Source organism: Myotis nattereri, assembly GCF_964212035.1.
Source record: "Myotis nattereri genome assembly, chromosome: 5".
Lineage (NCBI taxonomy): Eukaryota > Metazoa > Chordata > Mammalia > Chiroptera > Vespertilionidae > Myotis > Myotis nattereri.
In genome coordinates, this window is record NC_138080.1 from 102949031 (window position 1) to 102973811 (window position 24781).

Sequence of the window (24781 nt, forward strand, 5' to 3'; positions counted from 1 at the left end):
CTTATTTTGTCTACAAAGCAATCCAATGAGCAAGTAGGATAAGCAGTTTTACCCCTATTTTAACGGAAACTGAAGTTTGGCCAATAAAAGCAACTCACTGGCTCAGAAGTAGAAAGTAGGGAATAGATGACAGATTTATAATTTATGGTGCTGTATTTATCTACTAGATATGCGGTTTTAAAATTGTGTTCCTGAGAGCCCCTGGAGTTCTTATACACTGCCCCCGGAACTTCTGGGGGAGCAGTGGGAAGGTGGGGCCAGCAGGGCTCTGGGAGTCTACCCTGGGTTTAACTGGAATGTTCGCTCTCTTAAGAAGCAGCGTGGAAGCCATTGGCAGGTGCTCATTTCCTGCATAGAGTACCCAGTATAGTCAAAGCCTAGTCAGGTGCAGACAGGAGCTACAGGATAACACTCCCAGGCAGTGCTGACGGGCCTCGAAGCTCTTGCAAGCATGGACCTCCTGGCTTGCGCTCGGCATGGGCAGTGAAAACTGCACCCTGTCCTCAGGAGGGCAAGCTGCCTCTCAGCCTTTTCCTATTCTGTTCATTACTTCAACAAATATTTGTTGAGCAACTACTATGTACTAAGTTCTGTATTAGGGTGCAGGACTGGAGCGGTAGAAAAACCAATATGGAGGTGATTCCATCTCTGCCCTCATGTAGTTTCCCACCAATAATTGCAAATCATACTAAGAGCTCTGAAGCTCTGAAGGAAAAACCTGTCTACTGCACAAAGCGTAACGTGGGGGGAGCTCATCCAATTAGGGAGTCAGGGAATTCCACCTCCTGAAGATAAGTCCTGTCGCATGGGACAACCTTGCTTGATGTGACAAGACAAGCGTGTGGTCTGTTTGAGGAGTCACACGAAGATGAGGCTGCCGGTGCCCAGCGAGCAAGACCAGAGCACCAGGAGCTGGGAGGTGGGTCAGGAGGAGCAGGGCTCATCCTTATGCAAAGCAAGATGGATAGCTGTCACAGGGATCTCAGGAAGGAGTGTCACTGTGGATGGACAGGGTTTCAAAGACGACGTTGGCTACTGTCTGGAGAAAAACATTGAGGCAGGTGAAGAGTGTAAGTGAAGGGATCTATGCGGAGGCTATCAGGGTGGTCTTCCCCCGATGCATCGAACCAGCCCCATGAATTTCCGGAACTGGAAGTAACACTGGATGCTCTTAGTGTGGAACAAGCCACCAGAAAGGAAATGCAGTCACAGTGACGGGTGCCCTTGAGGGAGTTTATAACTCAGTGTGGGGGAGAGAGCAGGCAGCACGGACCAGACTTGAAAGAGCAAGAATGGTATCAACTTCCAAAGTCCTACCTTGATGCCAACACCACGTCTTCGCTGTGTGATGTGGGACAGGGCATTTAACTAACCCCTCTCGGGTGATTCCATCTCTGCCCTCAACTTTTCCCATGTGTGACAAAGGGCTAATAATCCAAGGTCAGCAAGTTATTAGGAAGCCAAGTAAATAATGCGAGTGCAAGTGCTTTGTAAATGGTAAAGCATTATTAAAATGCAGGATGTCATTATCGTCAACCATGTCAATGTATACAAAGTAATTATAATTAGAGTTCTGAGTCAATGTGGAATAACATTTTTATCTCCAATTGCATCCTCAAAATAAGTTACCAGAAACCAAAAATGTTTGTGTTCTTAGATTGGTTAGAAATTTTACATTTCATAAATCTAACTTTACTTTTTCAAATGCTGAAAATTGTACCATTATTGAATAAAATAATTTTGTTCTTTAGAATTATCACATTTACTCAGAATTATAATTAAAATGATATTTTTTTCAAATTACATTCCCCAAACCTTAGTCACTTATGTACCGATGTTTTAATTTTTACTACAAATGTGAAAATATTAACTTGATATTTTACTTAAATTGAATTTACATAGATTATCTTTCACCTTTTTTAAACAAAAATTTCAACCTAAAGAATATTACCAATGAAATGACAGGTTGACACGCTAATTACATTTTCCTAAGTCACATTAAGATAGTTACTGGTCTATTAATGTATAAATCAATGACTATCTAACTGGCTCTCACATACCATCAGCAGTAAACACTATACTTGGGAAACAATAGCTTACACCATTCATAGTTCAGGTCCTTTTTAAATATTAAAATTAATAAGGCCAATGGTTCTTACCATTTGAATCATCTGGGGGAGGTTTTAAAACTCTTTATGCCAAGCTAGATTCCAGATCAATTAAATCAAAATCTCCGGAATGGGACCCAAGCATCAGTATTGTTTGAAGTTCTCCGGGTGGGAGGGAGGAGGCGGGGCCCAGATGGGCCTCAGGGAATCCCAGGTCTGAGCAGCACGCAGGCCCCACTGGGTGCTGGTGGGTGAGGCCGGGGGTCGGGTGCTACGGGTCAGGAGCAGCTTGGAGAAGCGACGCTCCGGAGGCCCCCGATGGCTCTTCATGTGTTACCGACACGAGGGACGGTTCTCACTCTTGCAACCTGTTGTCAGCACTGGGATCACTGGGATCACCAGGGAGGGACTCACCCAGGCTTGGTACTTTATAAGAAACACTTCATTTAACCTTCACAGCAACACTGCAAAAGAAGCACCGTGATGACTTATTTCTAAGATGAGGCCCAGAGAGGCGTAGTAAGCTCTCCAAGGTCACACGGTAGAAAGTGGTAGAGCTGAAATGGGAGGCTCCTGGAAAGGAACCCGTTTCTATCGTTTCTTACTTAAAACAGGTATGTTAAAGCCTAGAGTCCTGACACATAAACTCCACCATCTCCTTTCTCTGTACCTTTATATTAGGTTTTCTCTCCCCGTCCCTCATTTTACAGAGGAGCACATTTCATCAGTATGGAAAGGAAGACCTATAGAGATGGCATGATTTTCCAGGTCACATAACCAACCACATGTGTGGTCTCGTGAAGTCTCTAACTTCTCCTGGACTTGGCTTGCCTCATTTGAGTTGCAAAAACAAACCCTCTGCCTTGAAGCCCTTCAGTGTTGGGTCCCCACAGCTCACTGCCCTGGAGGACACTCTGGGGAAAGGGAAGGATGGTAGCCAGCAGCCCCACAAGTCACTCTTCTCTTTGTAGGATCCAGTTACACAGAAGAGACTTCAGTCTGAATAAACAAGACCAGATTAACACCTAGGGGCTCTCAGAGGCCAGCCTCAGTCTTTAGCATCCAGCTACAGGGAGGGGAGAAGAGCCTGATGTTTTCTGAAAGAGAGATGGAGGCACCACCCTCCAATTATGCAGCAGAGTTGAGTAAGGAGCATGAATCCGATGTTGTTCGAGCGCAAAATAAAGCAGGGGAAAATCGACCTCCCTCTCCCTCCACAAAGAACATCTAAACACGTTGCTTTTCATTTCCGAATAGGGCAATGCTCTTTTTAAGGGAAACGTTAAGCCGGGATTTGAGACAGGATGGGCTGTGTAACTTGATCTTCAGCCCTTTTATTGTTAATAGTATTTTTTTTTTTTTTTGGCAGGGTTTGTGCAGAGATGTGGGAAAAACCAAAGTCATGTAAATGAGAATCGAGACACACTGATAAACCAAGCACCAGGCCTGAGGTCTTAATTACACAGGAGTCTAGATGTCAAAATGAATGCGGCTTATTGACGTTCAGAGATTTCACTCAGTATTAACTTGGACGACCTTCTTCCGGGGGCAGAGAGCAAAGTGCAGGTTTCTCATTACTCAAGGCCACGTTCACAAATAGCAAAGGGCTAGGGTCATGGCCGGACACTTTTCTGGGTGGAATATATCCCTGAACTCTGACACCCACACCTGCTTGCCGGGGCATCAGCAAGGCAAGGTGTTTGCAGCCCGGGGGTATGCTGCTGCTAACTGATCCAGGGTTCCGGAAAGCAAAGTTCTCCGGTGGTGTCTCCCCTCCTACCCTGTACCCTGCCTACCCAGCCCTGGCATCGGTATCATCTCCTTTCAACAACTAATACTCCAGGGAGATGCATAAGAGCATCAGTAGCCACTTTTAAAGGTTGAGAAACCTGGAGTCAGTAACTAATGAGCATTTACGTTGCTGAAGACGGGGACACTTGGGCGGTACAGCTAGCTCCCACAAGTTGTTCCCGGGTACTAGGATTTGGTGAGGTTTATGCCTCCCAGTCCACAGACCTTTTCATTAGCTGACATTATGGCCATCGTCCTAGGGGGTGCAGGCTGTGTTTTGAAAAGGAGAGAAGACCACATTCAGGCTTGGGTATAACCAAACAGTTCTCAGTGGGTGTTAGGGTCTTTGCCTTGAAACATAATAATAATACACCCTTTCCCTCCACCCATACTAATTAAAGTGTCAGGATGGGGCCCCAACCCTGATCTGACACATGACATGACGTCCCTTGTAATCCGACGTGTTTTGCGCCAACATCAAAGCCCCGTCAAGGATAATGGGGCGGGATATTTAGTGCATGCCTGCTGCAGTCTGACACATAACTCCATTCCGCTTCATTCGCAGGCCCTCGCTCACCAGGAGATTAACCCTTCAGGCCGCCCAGTGAAAAGGGACGGAGCAGGCCCTGCCAGGAGCCCAGGATGCAGGGGAATTCAAAAGCCATCCACCTGCTCAGGGAAGACATGGCTGAAGACCGCCACGCTGTGGCCGCGTCCTCCTGGGGACATCTGTGGCAAGCGTTTTCCTGCCCACTGATGCGGCACTGGCTCGCCTATGACTTCCTTATGACCTTCTTTTTCACTGTCGTGCTTGCACTGTTGTTTAACAACTTTGTGTAATGGTCTCTTCTCACTCCAAATAAACGGCAGTGCCTGGAAGGCAGGGGATGGCTTCCGTACGTGTCTATCCTCCCAGACTTCTCCAGTCGCCCGTGAAGGGCCGGTGTGTTTTTTTCCCCCTTGTAATTTGCAATCTGCCATGTACTGATATTTTTGAGGAATACAATAAAAATTAGGTATTAGGAAAGTGAACATGGGCATGATGCCTTAGCAGCGCCTGATTCCTGTGTGTCTAACGGATCACTCTCCGTTTCTGTACTTACCAGCCCTGGACCAGTCACACAGTCTGCGCTGGCACCCACCGGTGGACCACACGGAGCAGCACTAACCCTGAACACCGGAAGGCCTGGAGCAATGGGGAACGAAGGCTACCTCCTCACTATGTTAACTGTTGGCTGCATATACATATATAATAATATGGATATATTACATATATACGTATATGTGATATATTCATGCCAGATATGGCTATATGCACATACATTCAATTCACTTATACTTTACACCAGCAATTTTCAACCTTTTTCATTTTATGGCACATAAACTAATTACTAAAATTCTGCAGCACACTAAAAAATACATTGTTGCCGACCTGAATAGGTATAATTTTTATTCATTCACACCAGATGGCTGTTGTTGTGTTGGCAGTTGCCATTTTTTAATTTGACAGTCGAAGGGAAAGAGTCAGTGCCCCTGACCAATATGACACTGAACTTCACTGTCCCTTTTAATAAAAGCCAATGTTTGATTCACACTGTCCCCTTTTAAAAAAATATTTTTATTGATTTCAGAGAGGAAAGAAGAGGGAAAGAGAAACACATCAATGATGAGACAGAATCATTGATTGACTGCCTCCTGCACACCCACTACTGGGGATCAAGCTTGCAGCCGGGGCATGTGCCCTGAATGGGAATTGAACCCTGACCTCCTGGTTCATAGCTCAACGCTCAACCACTGAGCCACGCTGGCTGGGCTCACTGTCCCTTTTAATAAAAGCCAATGTTTGACGCACATGGGTGGGCTAGAATTTGAAAGGAAATGATCATGTGATTTATGGCAGCATCATACATTTTCAAATCACAATTTGCAATGAGATTTAGATGCTTTGACTGGACCATAAAGAATTTAACTTGGAAATAAAAATTTAAAAAAAAGAAATGAAAGAAATCCCACAATATGTAATGTAATTCCTACTGATGACCCCCGGGACGCAGTTCAACTTCCGGGATGCAGTCTGTCAAGGCTGTGTGATCGCAGCCATTGGCTCTGTTTAGGAATTCCCCTGCTCCTTCCTGCGTGTTTACACAACTGAATGCTTTTCTACATGGGCTCAATAAAGCATTTTTTTTCCTACTGCAGGGGCCTTTCTCATCTGTATTTATCTCACAGTGAGGAGGCTGAGCTCTCGTAACAGCCCATTGTGGTAACGGTAATGCTGATAAATTGTATACAAACAGCTCAAATATTTCCCAGGAAATAAAACTGAAGAGGCGTTGGCTCCGACCAGCTAAGACAGCCTTGCGTGTTTAGAGGTTAGGAATGAGATGTGGGCTTCTTCTGTCGGCTAAACTCTCATCCCCCTGCCCTTGACAACTTAATTTCCTGCCCTTTTTGGGAGACAGGAGGATGAATATTTAGTGTAGAACATGATTGTGATTAAGCTTCCAAATGTATCTTCATCTGGATCCCAGCTGGTGTGGCATCTCAATTACTCCTCCGTCCCCCTGTGGAACCGTCTTATTGATGTAGTGAGCGTTGCCTGATGGCACAGGATTAAAATGTCCCAGGACTCTCTGAAACTTCTGACCTCATCAATTATCCCGTAACAAAGGGGAAAAAGAGGTCCTGTGCATAGATCAGGACCTGAAGAATCCCATCAATAGGCTTCCGACCACTGATTAGCTCCCCTCCAAGCCCAGAAATCTTCCTCCCAGTGGCTCCCTTCTCCTACGCCCCATCTTTGCAAATGTATGGATGCATTCAAGTGGGGCTGAGAGAGAGATGGGGTGGTGACTAATAGCAGTGCTCTCAATACACATGAGGATGGTTGCAAAACATTCAGCTCCCAGCATTTCTTTACTGGACCACAATATTTCATATTTGTCACTCTTCCCAGGACTCCTGCTAACATTCTGCCCAAACCAAAATAAATTACGGGAGTACGGATGGTATCATTCTCCAAATCAATTCTGAGAATCTTGGATATTCACATATGATTTCTCAATATCGTTTCTTTTGAGAAGAGGCCCAACTAATGTACATGGCTCTTTCATTCAGTCACACAGTCATTCATTCCACATTTACTGAGCTGTGTGTGGCCTGGGTGCTAAGTGCTGGGGACAGATCTGCAAACAAGCCATAGGCATAGGACAAGTTCCCTGTCCTCAGGGAACACAGTCCATGGGGGTGACAGACATGCACATGGGTAATCACAACTGCGTGTGAACGGTGCTGGAAGGAACCAAGTCCCCGGGACTGTGGGGACAGGCAGGAGTGGCATCTAGATCAGACTGGGAGGCATAAGCAGGGACAGCTTTTCAGAGCTTTTCTTGTGATCTATTCTGTTCTCAGTGGCCTCAGCACGTAGACTAAGTCTTCTATAGAACAACCATATCCTCGCCTATCTTCCCTTCTCTTCTCTCTCTCCTTCCTCTTTCCCTCTTTCCTTCTTCCCTCCTTTCCTGCCTCCCTCCCTCTCTCCCTCCTTCTTTCCTATTTTCCTTCTCTTCCCTTCCTTTACTTTTTGTCAGCCACTCCTTAATTCTTGCACTTACAATCTAATGAAACATGACATATCCATGAAGCCTTGGGAAAGGGAGGCAGGCTAAAAGGTATTTTTGATCTTTTTCCTGCTACGAATGAATATATATTATTGATGAGTGGCTGTGGGTGATCAAATGCTATCCTCAGGGCTGCAGTCAGTGTGGTCTCTATAGGCGTTCGGAGGACGGGGCCGTCGAGGGGATTGTAGTACTCGGGAGATGCTTCAGAAGAGGAGGAGGCTGAGCGGACTTTCTAAGATAAGCTAATGTGAAGTCTGCTTATTAGACAAGTTCTTCATTTCTAGCAAGCAGACTTATGAGGGTAGTAGTAGATCCTCGGAACCCAAGTGGGTGGGCAGAGAGCCCCTGGGCCCCTTCCTGGGGTGAACAGGACAAATGGGGTATGGACCTCATCACTCATTCAAAACGCGCAGGTCTACAGAAGGCACTCTCTCCTAGAGGGAGGCTGGCTGCTCCACTCACCTTCTTGGTTCAATGACTGTGCATATTGCTGTACACAGGGGATGTGCAAGGAAAATAAAAAAACGGAGGAAAACTATTTGGTAACAAAGTGGGATAGGCCAGCCTATTGGGCTGACTGGAGAGTTTTCAAACTCTCTGGAACCATTCTTCCCAACAGGGACCAGGGAGAGAAGACAGCTGCTCAGACACCTCCACGCGGACCTGCTTAAAACAAGGCAGCCCGCACATTCAAAATCCTCAGAAACCAGGCAGGTGGGGATGGTCGCCCGAAGCACTATGAACTCATGAAAATTTAATTCAACCTCAAAGTCAGCACCAGTAAGGACTGTTCTAAATGACAAAAAGTTCTCAGTTGCATTATTGAAAGCACTGCTCTGGAGTGACCAATTAATTTCAAAGGCTCCACGCTCCGCCTTGGCCGTTATCAAAGACAGATGTGCTGCGAGGGTCCTCCCCATCAAACCCGGGGCCCATCTGCTCTCCCAGGGTTATAATTGAGATCCTTATTATAGTTGGAGCATTTTTGCTTTCATTTTAACCTAAACGTTTTGGTGAGATTTCCCTTAAAAGCCCAAATGGAGAACAAGATTAGTGAAATCAGTCTTTTTTCTCCCAGGAGCCAGTAAGTACCTGCTTTTACCAGAGACCCGGGGCTCTCTCACACACAGTCTGGTCACATCAGCCGGGGGGGGGGGGGGGGCAGGGGTGTGTGTGGGGGGGGTGGAGGCGGTGTTGTTTGTTTGCCACACTAGCATTTGCCAACCTGAGAATAAAACTGACATTTCTTAAGCGCAGGCAGGAGATAAAAACTTAAGATTCTGGACAGGTGTGTCTCATTTTAAGAAACCCACCTATTCCAAAGTAAAAAGGATATCAACCAGATTAAGCTCGAAGTGATTCGGTCATTTACGAAAGAGGACTCGCCGTGGGGTTTCTTCAAAGTCAGATCCCTAGTCTACTTAAAAGGTTTCATTGTCCACAAAACAAAAGTAGGAAAGTGTTCACTCGCACCATTTCTGGAACGCCTGTTATTAAAGATTGTACTCCTACTAATGGCTCCCCTTACTGAATGCTGATACTTCACATAAGTAATCTCTACTTCACAAAACAGCCCTGGAACCCACATAGCAGACTGTCACTTTACACGAGACAAAAATGACTTGCCCAAGGTCACATTGCCGAGCGGAGCTGGAATCAAAGCCCAAGTTTGTGCCACTGTGCACTTGGGAGAATCATACTCAATCATCACACTTCAGCGTATGACCACTGTACTGTAAAGTCTTCATCAATGTGCTGGTGGAGATCCATGACAGCTTAAATTTGCTAGAAAAGTTTAAATGACAACATATGCACAGATTATCCACATGTATCCACAGGAGCTGGTGAGTTCAGTGCTTGCTGGAGCACCTTCAGGACTTACTTTAATGATAACAATTTATACGTGACAACCCCGACACATGGAAGTGATAGAAACGTACAACTAAAATACATGGAAATATTTTGTTTCCTTAAGTTGGTTTAGTATAACTTGAATATTGCATTCTCTTTTGCAGACTCTTTACACAAACTTATGCTCAAAGGATCACAGATTACCCTTGATGTGATTAGGCTTTGCTTTTATTTTATTCCAAACTCAAGTTCTTTGTCTATTTCATTAACCCCCAGGGTTTACAAATAAAGAGAAGCAAGAGGTTGCCTGTGGAATCAATGAGCTCCTCCTCGCTTCTCTCCAGTTGCCTGGACAGGAAGGGTGGCTGATTTAAGAGGAAACAGCTACCTCTGTGCATCAAACTCAGGCCTCAGAATTAGGAAATATGAGGAATCAAGAGGGATCTTGATCCCGAGAAGACATGTGAATTGGGAGCTGCAGATTGGGATGACACAGATTCTGGCCAGGTTAACATTAAGAATGATGTAACTATGAGAGACCCAAATATTAACATTTCCCCACCATTTTTTGTTCCATTCTAGGAAATAAAGGGGATCCTAGATAGAAGAAGCCTGTGCTGATAGGAGCAACGGGTAGAGAAAAGTAGAAAATGCCTAGAGTGGCCAAATCAATACACATGAGAAAGGGTGCCACGTCACATACAGTGGGCACATTCACTAGGACGGCTACACAAAACACAACACAACAAAAACAAACAAAAAGGGGACAATAGCAAGTGTTGGCAAGGGCGTGGAGAAACTGAACACTCACACATCATTGGTATGCATATAATGATATGGCCGCTTTGCCAGTTCCTCCAAAAGTTACACACAGAATTACTATCTGACCTAGCAATCCCACTGCTAGGAATATGACAACTGAAAACATACATCCACACAAAAACGTGTACACAAATGCTCATAGCAGCATTATTCAAAGTAGCCAAAAGGTAGAAACAGCCCAAGTGCCCATCAACTGATGAGAGAAAAACAAAACGTGGTACATTTAGACAGTGAAATCCTATTCAGCCTTAAAGAAGGTGTGCAGCACCGTTACCGACACAGCCTGGATGAACCTCAGGAACATTATGCCAAGTGAAGGAGTCAGACATACAAGGTCACAGATGGCCTGACTCCCTCCATATGAAATGCCCAGAAAAGGGGACAAAAAGTAGATTAGTTGGTTAACAGGGCTGTGGGCAGGGGACAGAGGAGGGACTGCTAATGGGAAGTGGGTTTCTTTTGGGCATGACAGAAGTGCTCTGGAATTAGAGAGTGGGCCTGGTTATATGACACAGTGAATGTACTAAAACCCACTGGCCTGTACACTTGAAGATGATAAATACCCTTGTTCCCTGAATTACATCTCAAAAAAAGTGTGTGTTGTGGGGAAGGGGTTTCCTGGAAAGAGAATGGCTCAAAATAGTGATGCTCCCCCACGGCCCCCAAGCTGCTCTGGGGCAGAGATGCTGGGTCTTGCGAAGGTTTCAGCGGGGCCAGAGTTCCCAGTCACTCCTGGCTCTGTGCGAGGGTCTGAAACAGCTGCAGCTGCACCCATGCACGCGGTGGCCAGGTTCTCCCTGGGGAAAGGCTCCTGGGAGCAGGGCATTTTATTTCCAAGAATTCCAGGTACTCAGCAGCAGTGGGTGCTTGTAAAACTTGAAGGCATCCTAATTGGTTTTAGGCATTTCTGACGGCAACAGAGGGTGACAATGCCTGTCATGCTACACAGAGCTGAGCTTGAGATGAGGTGGGGGAAGAGATGACGGTGGGAGGGGAGGGCTCCGGCAGGGCTGGAGCTGCAAGTGAGAGGGGAGCCCGACACGTGCAAACTGAGTGCAGTTACGGGAGCTGCTTCCTGGCCGGGCCTCTGCTCAGCCCTAGGAGAGCTCTGGGTGCTGCTTCAACAGCGAGCAAAAGAGAGCTCAGCACTGATATTACTTCTTAGACTTTCTCCAAATACAGTCCATGCAGAAGGCAAAGGACTGAGATGAAGTAAGTTACTCCCCAGAAGTACCGATATTTCAATATCTGGGCACACCTGAACACACCTTCAAGAACACTGCTAGGCACATGGTACGGACTCAATAGGTAGTTACTGAATGAATGAACATGGGCTTATTTACTATGTGTCGGGTACTTCACTAAGTTTTTAACTTATTATCATGTGTTAAAGGCACGGAGGTATTAAGTGACTTGCCCAAAGTAATACAGCTTGTAAGGATTAGATCCCAGATCCAAATGGTATCAGGCTAACTCGTACTTCCTATAGGAAGCATAGGAACCAGGTGAATGAGGGATCCACACTCTGTGTTTCCGTAGCAACCGTGCTTACCCCTTCTCAGCATCCACCACCGCAGACTGTAGGTTTATGCTCACTTTCCCGTCATCTCCCCACTACACTGCGAGCTGCGGGGTACAGGGACTGACTGTGTTTTGTTCACTGCTATTCCTAGGCAAACAACACAGTAGTTAGTGTATCACTCAACACAGACATACTGACTTAATGAATGAATATGTCTTGATGAGTGGGAGTTATATGGACTGAACAGGGAAGGCAGAGGATGAGATGGGCAGTGGGTGGAGGGAGGCCCCTAGTCCCCCAAGGCCTCTTGTTTGTATGCGTAGCTACAGGTAAAGGGGTGGTATTGCCTAGAGGGACTGTGACTAACCGGGGATCTCAAAGCAAATTAGGGGGCACCAGGGTCTGCAATGGAACATCTGTACAGCACATTGTGAGCGCCAGATGAAAGGCATGCATGGAAAAGCAAAGATCACAGCATAATTTTTGCAGAAATGAACCATTCCTAAATTAATACAAGAAGGGAGGTGAGGCTCCCGGAATTGGATACACTGGTTCCCTCTGACATTGCTTTAAAAGTAAGTAGGTAAGTCAGGAAATATAAGGCTCCAGAGAGAGCAGCCTTCTCTTTTGCATATCTGAAACCCCCAGATCTGTAACCTCAGGGGCGCACTCCAGGCAGAGCAGCGTTGAGAGGTGGCCTGCACTCGTAGGGAAGCGCGAAGAAAGCCACAGAAGGGCTGGGAATCACTTTCTCCGTGCCCTTCACCAGAAATACATCCCTCTGAGCACGGAATCTGTTCGACATAAAGGAACGCGAGCGCCCTCAGCCTTGCAAGACGGCAGGCTCACTCTTATCTCTCCATCTCTCCTCCTCACTAAGCCCTGTTCTTGAAAGTATTATGAGCCCCATGTGTGCAAAATTAAAAACAAAAGTGATTTCTTTTTGGAGATAATTCTCCTGCCCTTTGTCTCCATCCTCTCCCAACAGCCTCTGCTCCCAGCCTAAGCCCTGCTTAGCGCTGGGTGCCCGTCCCAGGCTGCCAAAAACACCATTTGCTTCCTATATATTCTGGGCTTTGCTACAGGGAGTCTACTCTGGCCACAGTCAAGACACACTAATTCTGACATTGTTTTTACTGGCAACTTCACTTCTTTAAGGAGGATTCCAGTTCTATTTGTAGATTGGGAACACACACACACACACACACACACACACACACACACACAGAGCAATGCCTCGCTGATAAAATATGCTTCACCTGGATGTCCTGTAGGCGTTGCAAATTCATTAGGAAGCCACACTCGTTGACAACTCCCTCACCACCTCCTCAGGCCACTTCTTCATCCTGATCCTGCAAACAACATCCCCACCCACCCTACCCCCACAGCTGAAGACCTCAGATTCCTTTTCCCCTAGGCCTCTCTGTCCCCTTTCAAGTGTCTCCACGTCCTTAGATTTTACAGTTGAAATGTCTTTGAATCCAACCTTTACCCCATCTCTGCTACCTTCTGTGCTAACAGAGGCTCCTAGGCCCATCTTTATTGGGGGTCTCTCCTTCAGCAGCCCTAGGATCATCAGCTCTTCACATTGAGCCCTGTGAACATCATCTCCCATGATGCTCCTTCCATCCATTTGTTCCTCCGGAATTCCCCCTGATTTCCTTGTCTTTCCCTGACTATGATGTGTGCTTGGACGTTTCTGGGCCTTGGCACACCAGGTTGTCGCTGTTTCTGCTGGGAGACTTGCTCCCGCTCCCTGCCCCCCTTCTGCTTCTCTGGCTCCTTTCCCTGTGCTGTAGCAAACCAGGACATGGCTCTGTGAAGGTCCTCAGCCATGCTGCAGGTGGCACTGCACTGTCGTAGGCCCCCCCTAGCACTCCTAGGGGTGAGCGACTTGAGAGCAGGACCAGGTTACAGTCAACTCAGCACAGTGTCTAATACACATTTGTGGAAGGAGGAAAGGAGGAGGAAGAAAGAAGGAAAAGAAGGAAACAAAATGGGAGAAAATGTCAACTTCTGCTCCATCACTGTTCGCAAGATCCACAGATTGCCTCCAAACCGCCACTGGTTTCTTTTAACGCCCCTGGAATGAAGTTGAGGCTACAAAAGAGAAGTGAGGAGGCTCCAGGCACAGACTCTGCAGCGGAACCAGGTATGAGTGTTCACACTCGGTCCTGGGCGGTCTCACTTAACCTCGCCGAACCTCTCAAAGCCCCAGCTTCCTCCTCCTCACACAGAGAATCATCAGCTTGTCTACACTGAGTTGCCTTAACGTGTGGCCAGTGGGATAAGGTACAAAACATTCTGATAACAGATCCAGGCATTAGTAAGCATTCAATGGATGATGGTTTTTACTGTTTTTCCTTATTCTTGCCCCTAGTGATCTTTTACCGGATACAGCTTCTCAAGCTACAAGACAACCTCTGCCCTGGTGAAGCTGGTAGTCTAGCTGGTGTGATAGACACGGTGCAACAATAAAAAAAGGAGATTCATAGTCTTAAACCAGGCTTATCAGAATTTAAGCATTCCCCATAAACGTGGTTGCTCACAGCAAAAGCTACTTAGTTAGCCTACAGACTTCTTTCAAGGAGTTCAAGAATTGTCCCTTTTAGCTTTGAGTTTAAGGAGCGATGAGTTCCAGTATAATAATACACATTACACAGCACCGTATTTTTGCTTCAGATAATAATCCTCTAACAGGTACCACCCGTAGCTCACATCTACAGGTGGCGTGCGATACTCCCAGAAGGAATCACAATCTGGGAAAGGGAGCCAGTTCCCTTACTGCACGGGTTCCACTGTGCGGAAACATTCCCCGCTTAGTTAAGATATCGTTCTTGAAGCATGGAGTCCTCAGCTAGCCTGAGCCGGGCACAGCCCTCAGAGCCGGGGCCGGGAAGTCGAGTGACGCCACGACCACCACATGCTGGGCTCTCAGTGGATGACGGACATCCGTGGACTGAACAGAGAGGACGGACAGGTGGGTCTCTCATGAAAGCCAACAGCCTGTGTGGGGAACCGACGGGGCAGATGGGACCATTTCACACGGGTTTTCTCAGGGGATGTGAAGATGTTTGGAGCTGAAGAAAAATGTATTTGCCTCAGTGTACAAAACAGTATGAAATCAAAATGGTAGGAAGCAAAAGGATAAAACTTGCTTTACTTTTCCTGCAAATCGGTGGTATTGAATGTGTGACAGAAATGTACTTGACTCTGTTTGCTGAGGTGGGAGTTGGGACACCTTCGAAAATAAGAGCTTTGGGGCTTTTGCACTTGGGAGGGTGACCGGAGCAGGTTACCGGGAGTCGATACCCACGTTCCCTGGACCCCTGGACGCAGGTGTTGTTTTGTTTGACTGCTGGCCTTTAGGTTTTATTAACCCTTCCTCTGTCTCCCTCCAAAAGCTATAAAGGCAAGAGAAACCAACCGGCAAGGGACGTGGCCACGCGGACAGGAAGACCCGAAACGTGGAGAGACTGTGATTTTCCCAATGTCATGAATGGAAGCAGCAGACGTACCTGTTTCCCCGCAGGAAGCCCAGCCTAGGGCCTGACTCCCTGCTGGAAGCTGAGAGGCTTCTAATGGGCCCAAGATTTATTGTCCTGGTCAGAGGAAGTGACACAGAGATAAGAGAAACTGGAACTTGGCAACATGCTTACATCTGTCAGACAAAAACTTAAATTCGGAAATGGGTGAGAAAGAAACAAAATGAGAGTGTCCCGCAGCTCCCAGGTGCGTTTGCGGTACTGTGTCTGCCGTTGTCACTTCCATGTTGGTCACGACATCTTTACCCGGGAGGTGGCAGCCTCGCAATGTCGGGCTTGGACACTGGCTTCCTGGCAGAGTGGAGCCCTTTATCCCTTTCTGGTTCTTTCCCTGACTTCTTTCCTCCTTTCAGGAAAGGACATGGCTCCCGAACAAGAGATAAACGAAGAGGTGTGTAGAGGGGAGTGTTTTCTTCCCCCAAGAAAGACACAGCCCAGGATTTGCTGGATTCAAGGGCTCCCTCCCACCATCCTTCCCACTTAATGCCAAACCTAACCCAAGGAGAGCCAGCCAACTGTGAGGGAGGCAGTGCCATGCACCTCCTTCTGTACAAAGACCCAGCCTATGAGCTCTTTCTGGAGAGTGAACACGGAGCCTTATCTGCCCATTATCCGCTGTCTTGTTCTCATCTCATTTCCTCTTATCTCACCTTAGCACCCCCTCTTTTATCCCGCTGTCCATCCATCTAATAATTATTCTCTCTGACCAGCTTTCTGAGCACAAAGTTGGCCCACGTTTCTTTGATATTGTTGGGTTTGTGCCCAGAGAATTCATTCATTCGACAAGTATTCATTCAGTATCTGCGACAGGCCAAGCACTGTGCTAGGCTATTGGAATGTGGTGATCAAGCAGGCCAACATTGTGTCTGCACTAATGAAATTTATAGTCAAATAAAATGCCAATTAACGTCAGGATTTTCCTAACCACTGCTCCCTTTGAACTGCAGACCCTGCAGCCTTTAATAGCACTATTTTTTTTTCAACCACATAACACTTTTCATATTGAGTTTGCTGATGTCAACTATAACACTTAGATTTTCTTTCTGACTATGAGGAACACACATGGGAAAGAGGATGTCCCAGGCATTACGTCCAGATCACATCTACCCTTTCTAGAAGTTTCCATGTACCTGGAACATAATGGAAATATGTGTCAAATGAATTTGTGGGTTCCATGTGTCCTGTGTTTCATGTTTCCATTCAGCGTCATGCCAGCCCTCTGCTATCTTTATGGAGCCTGGTTTGTAATCTGACTTAACCTCTGTCTTATCTGATTCTTTTAAATCCAAAAATACCACTAGAAAGCCATCAAGATCTACATTCAAAAGATGGGAAAATTGAAAGTTGGCTGTACCAGAAAGTTCAGGTCAACTTATGAACTTGTCAGAAGTAATCAGGATTAGACTTTGTGGGTCCTTCAGAACAGGAAAGGAAAAGGAAATCAGACATCCAAGGGATCAATTTAGATTCATAAAAAAAAGAAAGGAAGGAAAATGAAAGCCAACAGAATTAATGCTAGTTTGATTTAAAAAATAAATTGCCAATTTTTTTTCTAGCCTTTTTTCCCCTCCATGAGACACTGTGGGCTGTATATAAAAGAGTAAATCAGAGCTGTGGGTGCCGAATCTCAATTCTCTATTTAGGTTTCCTTCTGCCCAGGAGTGACTCCAAGAAGGAAATGAATTCTCAGTGGGGGATCCTGTAGTTGATTAGCTTTTACCTTCCAGAGGAGATGTCAATCATGTTAATTGGAATCAATAGACAGCTGTTCAGGGGACCAGGATAATTAAGCAAGTCATAAAGGGTAGAATTAGAGGTCCCTTTAAAAATTAAAAGGGATCCCACTGTTTGCTAACATTTCAAGCCACTTCGGCTACCCAAGACCTATTCTGATTTAAACTTGCTGATCAAAGAGAGGCCACTCTCTTTTTTTTTGGAGGGGAGGAGCAAGGCAGTGCTCATCCTGTGAGAAAAAGGAAAATCCCTCTTTGGAAGTGAACTTCCATGGCATTCCACGGAGAAGCTAAATTGGTTGGGTTTTGAGGGTCTGAGCCAGGTTGTTCTACAGAACTGGAGAGAGAGAGAGAGAGAGAGAGAGAGAGAGAGAGAGAGAGAGAGAGAGAGAGAAAAGAGAGGAGAGAGAGTGAGTGAGCACACACTCCAGCCTTCTGAGCCCTTGTCCATTTCAAACTTCCCAGTGTGCCCTAAGCAACCTACAGAATCCATCATCCATGACCCAGGTCTTCCTGGAGGCGGCGGCACAGAGAAAACTCCACAGGAACAGAAGGAAAGGAGAATCCTGACAGCAGGTCACAATGACAGGACATCCCCAGGCCCCTTCAAAAAGATGCCTCTCCTGCCAGAGACCTTTTTCCCAGAAGTGCTTGAGAAGTTTTATGCCCCTTTTAAAACTTGAAAGGGAGCTCACACCACCCCTATCACCCCACCCCCCATCCCAACACACACACATTTGCTTAGAGACAGAGAGGGCTCCTTCACCCACATGGCAACATGAAAAGAAAATGAAATTCTGTCCCAGGCCTTGTGATTTTTTTTTCCTTCCTGTTCCTGAGTCAATGAATGCCAGATGTTCTCACAAAACGTCTTCATATCTCCAGCACAGCCTGCGAGAATACTATTTATTATTGCACAGAGGTCAAGAAGCCATAACGGAGTTGGAAGAAGGCCGTGGTCACTCTTTGTGTCTCCTACACTTAGGAGATATATGTGGCAAGTGTCGGAGGTGGCTCTTCTTTCTACATAATTTACTTCATTGGGGCCAATTAGCAGGGTCAGATTAAGAGCAGAGGTGGTTTCCCGCTTTAGGCAACGGAAAGCTAGGCAAGGCCAGAGAAGCAGACAGGACTTCCCAATAGTCCAAGAGCCAGAGGAGGGAAAATGGCCAGTAAGCCCATCTGTCAATGATCTGCAAAATGTGGCAGGTCACATCCTCTTTGGCCTTGACCCGGCAACGTCTCAGCCCCAATGAGCCACCAAGCTGCTGAGGTCTTCCGGGGTTGAGCTGGGTCTTACGTAGAAGGAAGGTGGGTTTCATGCTGCACCACCCGAGCTTCCTCTCAGGCCACTGCTGAAACACTGTATCATCGCCTCTGCCCGGTGCCTACAAATTCCATCGGCCTTTTCATGGGGATCACCCACCCGCCTCCGCCCCACTCCATTTCAAAGTCTGCTGCAGAGAACTGCGGCCTGCAGGTAAACATGCTGAAAGGCACGGATGCCCATGGGGAAGCGGGTCGCATTTGGTCTGGACATCAAAGAGGCTCAGCTGTAGGCACCGGATGAACCATGTCAGAATAAGACCCTGGATTATGGGGGCCCAGGCGAGGGTGCTCTACCTGTAGAGTCTGCTGCTTCCTGTGCAAGTGAAATGCTTCCTCTTCTGAAATAAGCCCACCGTTAGCCTCCCTTTTCTAAGGTTTTCTAACCAAACAAGACACTATTGATTTCACCCTGGCTCCCGAGTGAATGAACGAAGGGTCAATAGAGTAGGCTGGGAAAACAGGTTTCCTTCCTTCCCCCCACCAGGAAAACTCAGATTGTGCCTGTGGCTCCAGTTTATAAGAAATTAATTGAATTCTGTAAGTTGATTTCCATTTCAGCTTCTGCTCTGAATTCTGAGGAAGGGAACGCTCCCTCTGGCTTTCCTCACGCAGTTGCCTCCTTTGCCATTACCTTCTCTTGAAGGGAGTTCTTCAGGTTATCAGATGGCTTGGGAGGATGTGCTAAGTATTTTGTAGTAGAGAAACAGGGATCTCAGGTTCTACGCCTTGAATGATGTATCCCATATTTTAATGAATGGCTCTACCCACCTACCCGACTGCATAATCCCAAAAGATGAGAATCCTTCTAGGTCACCCCTCTCCTTCAGACTTTCACACCCACACAGCTTCTAAGACTTATTGAATCCGTTTCTATTCAACTCCTTTTTCCTCTTCTTCCCATTCACTCCCTGTTATGGGTTGAATTATGTCCCTAAAAATGGTATATTAAAATTCAAATTTCTGTACCGTGGGTGGAATATTTGTGTTCCCTCCTAATTCATATGTTGAAACCTAATGCCCAAAGTGATGGTATTGGGAATTGGGGGTCCTCTGACACATCCTCTCCACTGGGGCCAAAGTGACCTTCCTAGAACACAAACCTTACACTCCCCTTCTGAAAGTTTACATTTGTTTCAGGATAAAGCCCAAACTCCTTATTATTATGAAGATCCTTAATCCAGCCCGTTTAGTTCCTGCTGCTCCTTCCTGGGAATCCTTGACTTCAGCCACGCAGGGACATCTGTCAGTCTCTCTTGGGTCTCTTAAAATTTGCTTTTCTTCTGCTTAGACTACTTCAACCACTTGTTGCGTAGCTCCTATACTTCCTCCAACACACAGCTCAAGGTTTAGCTCTTTTGAAACCCTTCTTTGAAAGCCCTGACCGAGGGCCCGTCTTCTGAGTATAAGATGCATACTTCTGTTATATTTCTGGCCTTGTTCAATAGCTATTAGGGACTTTTCTAGATCCTGAGTTCTTTGAGGTCAGAGACTGCCCTGTGGCCCAATACATGGCATACAGGCCGGCAAATAGTCGGGAATTAGTGACTGTTGAACAAATGAATTTTAAAAATGACTGACTGAATCTCTAGTAAACTTCAGCATGGTTATTTCTCAACTGACAATGAAGACCATCAGCTCGGGGGGAAAGGAGTCTGTCTGACCCATCAAGTTCCATGAAGACTCCAACCCTGAGCCAAGCAGCCACTCTAGGTACTGGGGATACATGTGGGAATAAGGCAAAGCCCTTGCTTTCTGACACCTTCCACTGTAAACGGGGAGATGGATAATAATTGAGTGATTAAGTCAGTTTCAGCTAGAGATGTGAGGTAAAAGAACCATAACAGGATACAACAACCCGTCTCAGGCTCTCCGAGGAGGTGACATTTGAGATTAGACATGGCTGGTGTGCTACGTCAGAAGCAGGACTTTCAGGCAGAAGCTGAGCAAAGGCCCGGAGGCAGCACCGTCTTGACAGATCTAAGTAAGAAGAGCAAGCCGAGCGGAAGAAGCTGTGGCTTAGGGAGAGCGCTGGGCAAAGGTATGAGAAAAAGCCAGAGAAGCAGGCAGTGTCCAAAACGTGGAGGGCTCTATCTGCCATGGGACGTCACTGGAATTTTCTTCATACGGTGGGCCACGGGAGGTAGGCTGAGCAGGGGCAAGACGTGATCTCTGGCTCTCAACGGAATGCTCTGGCTTCTTCGTGAGTGTGGATTGCAGAGGGCAGAGTGGAGTTGATCAGGATGGTGAGGTAGCTTTCACAGAAGTTCAGGAGGGAGCTGCAGGGGGCTGGGAGGAGGCAATGGAGTGGGGGGTGTCCAATATTATTTGCTCTGCTAAGAGTACTGCTCAGACAGGGGTCTGGGTAGGTTCCGGAGCCTTTGCTAGGGGCAGCAGGAGTCTCACTTTCCCCTAAGCCCATGGATGAGGAGGGGCCTTACTTTATTCGGGGGAAGTGTGATTCTCGGTTGGGCAGATTTCCCAGCACGGAGAAGGGTAGAGTCCAAGAGATTCCTTGATTATCATACTAGTTCTTGTTCCTTCTGTCCTCCATTAAATATACATGTCAATACATACTTACACAGCCATGCGCTGCCTTCCCAAACCACCTCTGGAGCGCCCCGGGATAACTGATTTGTCTTTTCAATGTGCATTAAGTTGAGTGATTTTGACATCACATTGCCATCAATAGAGAGGTTTGACTTACAGATTATTTAGTGCTTACAACGGATCGTTGGCCACCTCCCAGACACTCTTAGCGGGCAATCTCTTAAAAAAAACAACACATTAAATGAGGCTCGCCGTGATTTCAGCATTAACTGCTGGCGTGCAGGATTTGTGCCTATTTGAGGCAGAGTTCCTGCCGTTCTTGCAGCTGCTGGTTTCATGGTTTCCACTTTATAATCACTGTAAGGGACGGGAAGAGATTGGCGGAGCTGATGGTGCCCCATGGCTGACTTCCCCGCCTCCTGGAGGAGAAGGGCGCCCCAGCTGGAGAGGCGGCATGGTGCCCCAGAAGGAACGTTCAACCGTCAAAACGCACAGCTCTTCCCAGCTGTGCCCCCCACAAGCTGTGTGACCTTGGTGGGTCTCCTACCCTCTCTGGTCCTCAGTTCTCTCAGCTGTGAACTCAGAGAATGCTATCTACCTTACCTATGATAAGAACAAGCATGTTGTAAGCGAAATGGTGTTAATAATTTAAAAATATTCCCTGCTTTATTTCCCTCTGTATGCCATTCAGGTCTGATATTCCAGGGAGGAAAAGGGCAGCTGTGCTCCTGTCACCTAGGGAAGGTGAGAAGAGGATATGGCATAGAGGTGAGTTCCCTCCAGTCAGCAGGGGGAAAGGTGCTCTTTTGGACAATAGGGGAGAAATTCACAGGTGATGAGACTTGGGGGGAAGGGGATATGGTACCCCATCACCTGAGCTGAGGTCTGGAAGGATGGATCCAGGAGACGATCCCCCAGTGGACAGGGAAGAGGCTGAGCATAGTAGGGCTTTCCTCTCGCTTCCATATTCTGGGGGGAGGGGAGGGGGAGGAGACCACCTTGGTAGGTGCCCTGGCACCTGCAGGGGCAGCTGGGGAAGCCTGGCATTGGTGGTTTGCTGGGCGTTGGCAGAGAGAATCCAGAAACAGAACTTGGAGAGAAGAAAAGCAGGTCTGACGAGTGCCCTGAGGTCCTGCTGGCTAAGAGAAGAGAGCTGGTGGGTCCATGAGGAGGGTGTCATGTGAGGGGTGAGAGGACCTGTTAGCAGAAGCCCGAGGGAGGAGGAAGTGAGAGGGATGGAAAGAAAACAGGTCCAAGACACAGAGCAGCTGTGGAATGTAGGGGGAACCAGGCACAGAGGGTGGGGTGGGGTCATCACGGCTCCCAACTGCTGAGAGGAGAGACCACAGGTTTCATGGGCATGGGCTTCCGCCACGGGTGCCAGATGATCGGGAGGAATGAACATCTTACTTGCACCCCTTCCATGAGAGGTACATCGGTTTCCCTCTGTGCCTCAAAGACACTAAAGCACAAAAGAGATGGCGTTCCTTCCCATTGGGAAGTGGGGGGTTTTCTCCCTCCCCTTTTAGCAGGATGGGGCTAGAGATCGTCTACAGGAAATCATAAGGAACCCTGGTTGCTTGCCCCACGGTGCAGTGAATTAAATGATGGGCCCCATTCCACCAGGTAGAGGAATGGAACTTCCTTCGATGTCAGAGGTAGGGGCTGCCTTGTCCTTGAACACAAGGTCTGGCCCTCACACTGCCTCTCCAACATTCTGCCTGGCAAAGAGCTCCCTCTCAAAAGGCTGCTCCCGAGCCTGTGGCACCCGCTATGTTAATATGATGGGGCAGAATACTGCCCTGGCACATATGCATTCGTGGCCTTGTTCCCTAGAGCATTCCCAGGCAGGTTCTTTGCTGCCTGCTTGCTTATACTGCCCTGCCTGCAGTTCCAGGGAGAGGCACCAGCCAGCAAGGAGAAGCCCTGGAGCTGAGCCGGTTTATACAGAAAGGCAGCATTGGGAAGAAACTGGAGGGATTTTCAATTCAGGCCAGGGAGAAAAACTCCCTTAACATGGGTGTGGATGCTGTGTGGCTTCAGTAGTACCTTTGGTGACTTTCTCAGAAGCTTGGTCCATGGAGCCAGGACAGAAAAAACTTTGAATTTATTTTTTCCATATAACGTGCATGTGGCAGGAAGTTGACTAGTGCTGCGCACTGAATTAGAACCCAGGTCTGCTTGCCTCTTGGATATGTTTAGCTCTACATATTTCTTCTCTCACTCACCCACTATGATAAATGCCATTCTTCTTAGACGGAGACTCACTGGGCTCCCCATTGTCCACCCATAGTCCTGGCTGCAGACAGCATCTTGCTAACCCACAGGTGAGGGCGGAGACACTCCGATGCAGCATTTGATCCTGGTCGATCCTGTCTCCGCTTGACCTTACAGAGCTCTGCCTGGGCCCCATCCAGGAAGCTGGGAGCCTGGGGTGGCCTTCATTTCTGTCATATCAGGACTAGGAAGCCTTTAAAGCAAGTGTCACTGAGATGCCACCAGCTCCTGGGAAAATGCTGGAACATCATTCACCTATGGTCTTCGCTCTTGCCCTGAGCAATGTCCCACTTCCTTACAGCTGTTCACCAGGTAGCGCTGATGAAATCCTTACCCCTCCCCACCCTCCACCCTCTGCTGGCAGGAAGGTGCCCAGAGAGGCTGAGTCTATCCCTTTGCTTTGAGGACAGAATCTGTGTCAGCCCAGAAAAAACTCCAGGCAGTTCATCGTACAGAAACTTTGCCAGTTGTCCTTCTAGGCCAGTGGTTCTTAACCTTCTGGCCCTTAAATACAGTTCCTCATGTTGTGACCCAACCACAAAATTATTTTTGTTGCTACTTCATAACTGTAATGTTGCTACTGTTATGAATCGTAATGTCAATATCAGATATGAAGGATGGTCTTAGGCAACCCCTGTGAAAGGGTTGTTCGACCACCAAAAGGGTTGCGACCCACAGGTTGAGAACCACTGTTCTAGGCAGACATATTAATCTGTCATTTACTGCTGGAAGATGAACCCATCCAATGGGTTTGGTGCTCACTAAAACCACATTATTGCTCACTGAATCCATACAGATGTCATACTGAATGCTTAACCCTATCCCTTACCTTCATGGTGTAACACTCCCAGCTCTGAGTCCCCACTTGGGCCTTTGCCATCGGGCCTCCTCCGCTCTCTGATTCCATCTGCCTCTACTCCCCTCGCCCCTCACTGTGCTTCAGCCCCACTTGCCTCTTTTCTGTCCCTTGGACTTGCCAAGTTGGCCCCTTTTTCTTGCTCCTGCCACCAGTCACTAGTACATTGTTTTCTTATTATTTCACACTTTTGGAAATTATTCAATTTACTCGTGAGTTTGGTTCTTATGGTCTGTCTCTTCCCAAGACAATGTAAATTCCATGAGAGCAGAGACACCGCCTGGGAGGTTTTGTTGCCCATGAGTCCCGTGGGCATAGAGTCAGGCCCAATAAGGTGTTCTTCTTACTATCATTTTCCCATTAAAGTTCCCTCCCTGCCTTCCTTACGTGGAGAAGTTCTCAACACAGCCAGAGAGGAGAAGAACCTTTAACTGTGAACAAGAAAGAGGTGCAGGAAGATGAACAAGACCTTCATAAAGAGGGTGTGTGTGTGTGTGTGTGTGTGTGTGTGTGCAACCTCTTCAATATCCAGCCCTTGCTAAGATGTTCCTTCCATTTGGAATGGGAACTTCACTTGTAAGAACTGCTTTAAAAACGCACCTGCTGGATTGTCTGCCAGCTTAACTGTGACACTCGGACAAATTAGCACATTGATGGCTGCAGATACAGATGTAAGGGGAAGTCTGGAATCCTAAACCCAACCTAGCCCAGCACCAGCTGTGCCCAGAGGCCACAACTTGGACTTGCCATGACGGCAGATGCGGGACCCTGATGGCC

General features: G+C 47.3%; 1 protein-coding gene and 1 long non-coding RNA gene across 2 annotated transcripts in view; one reads left to right on the plus strand and one right to left on the minus strand.

Annotated features, from left to right (window-relative positions):
• Window positions 1–4588, plus strand: part of LOC308519862 — a 34524-nt gene extending 29936 nt beyond the window's left edge. Inside the window, exon 3 of the long non-coding RNA XR_013996048.1 lies at window positions 4465–4588. This is a non-coding gene — a long non-coding RNA (uncharacterized lncRNA). The remainder of the gene's footprint in view (window positions 1–4464) is intronic.
• The window catches only part of SLIT3 (slit guidance ligand 3), a 536168-nt gene that overhangs the window by 299616 nt on the left and 211771 nt on the right, over window positions 1–24781 (minus strand). The window lies entirely within an intron of this gene.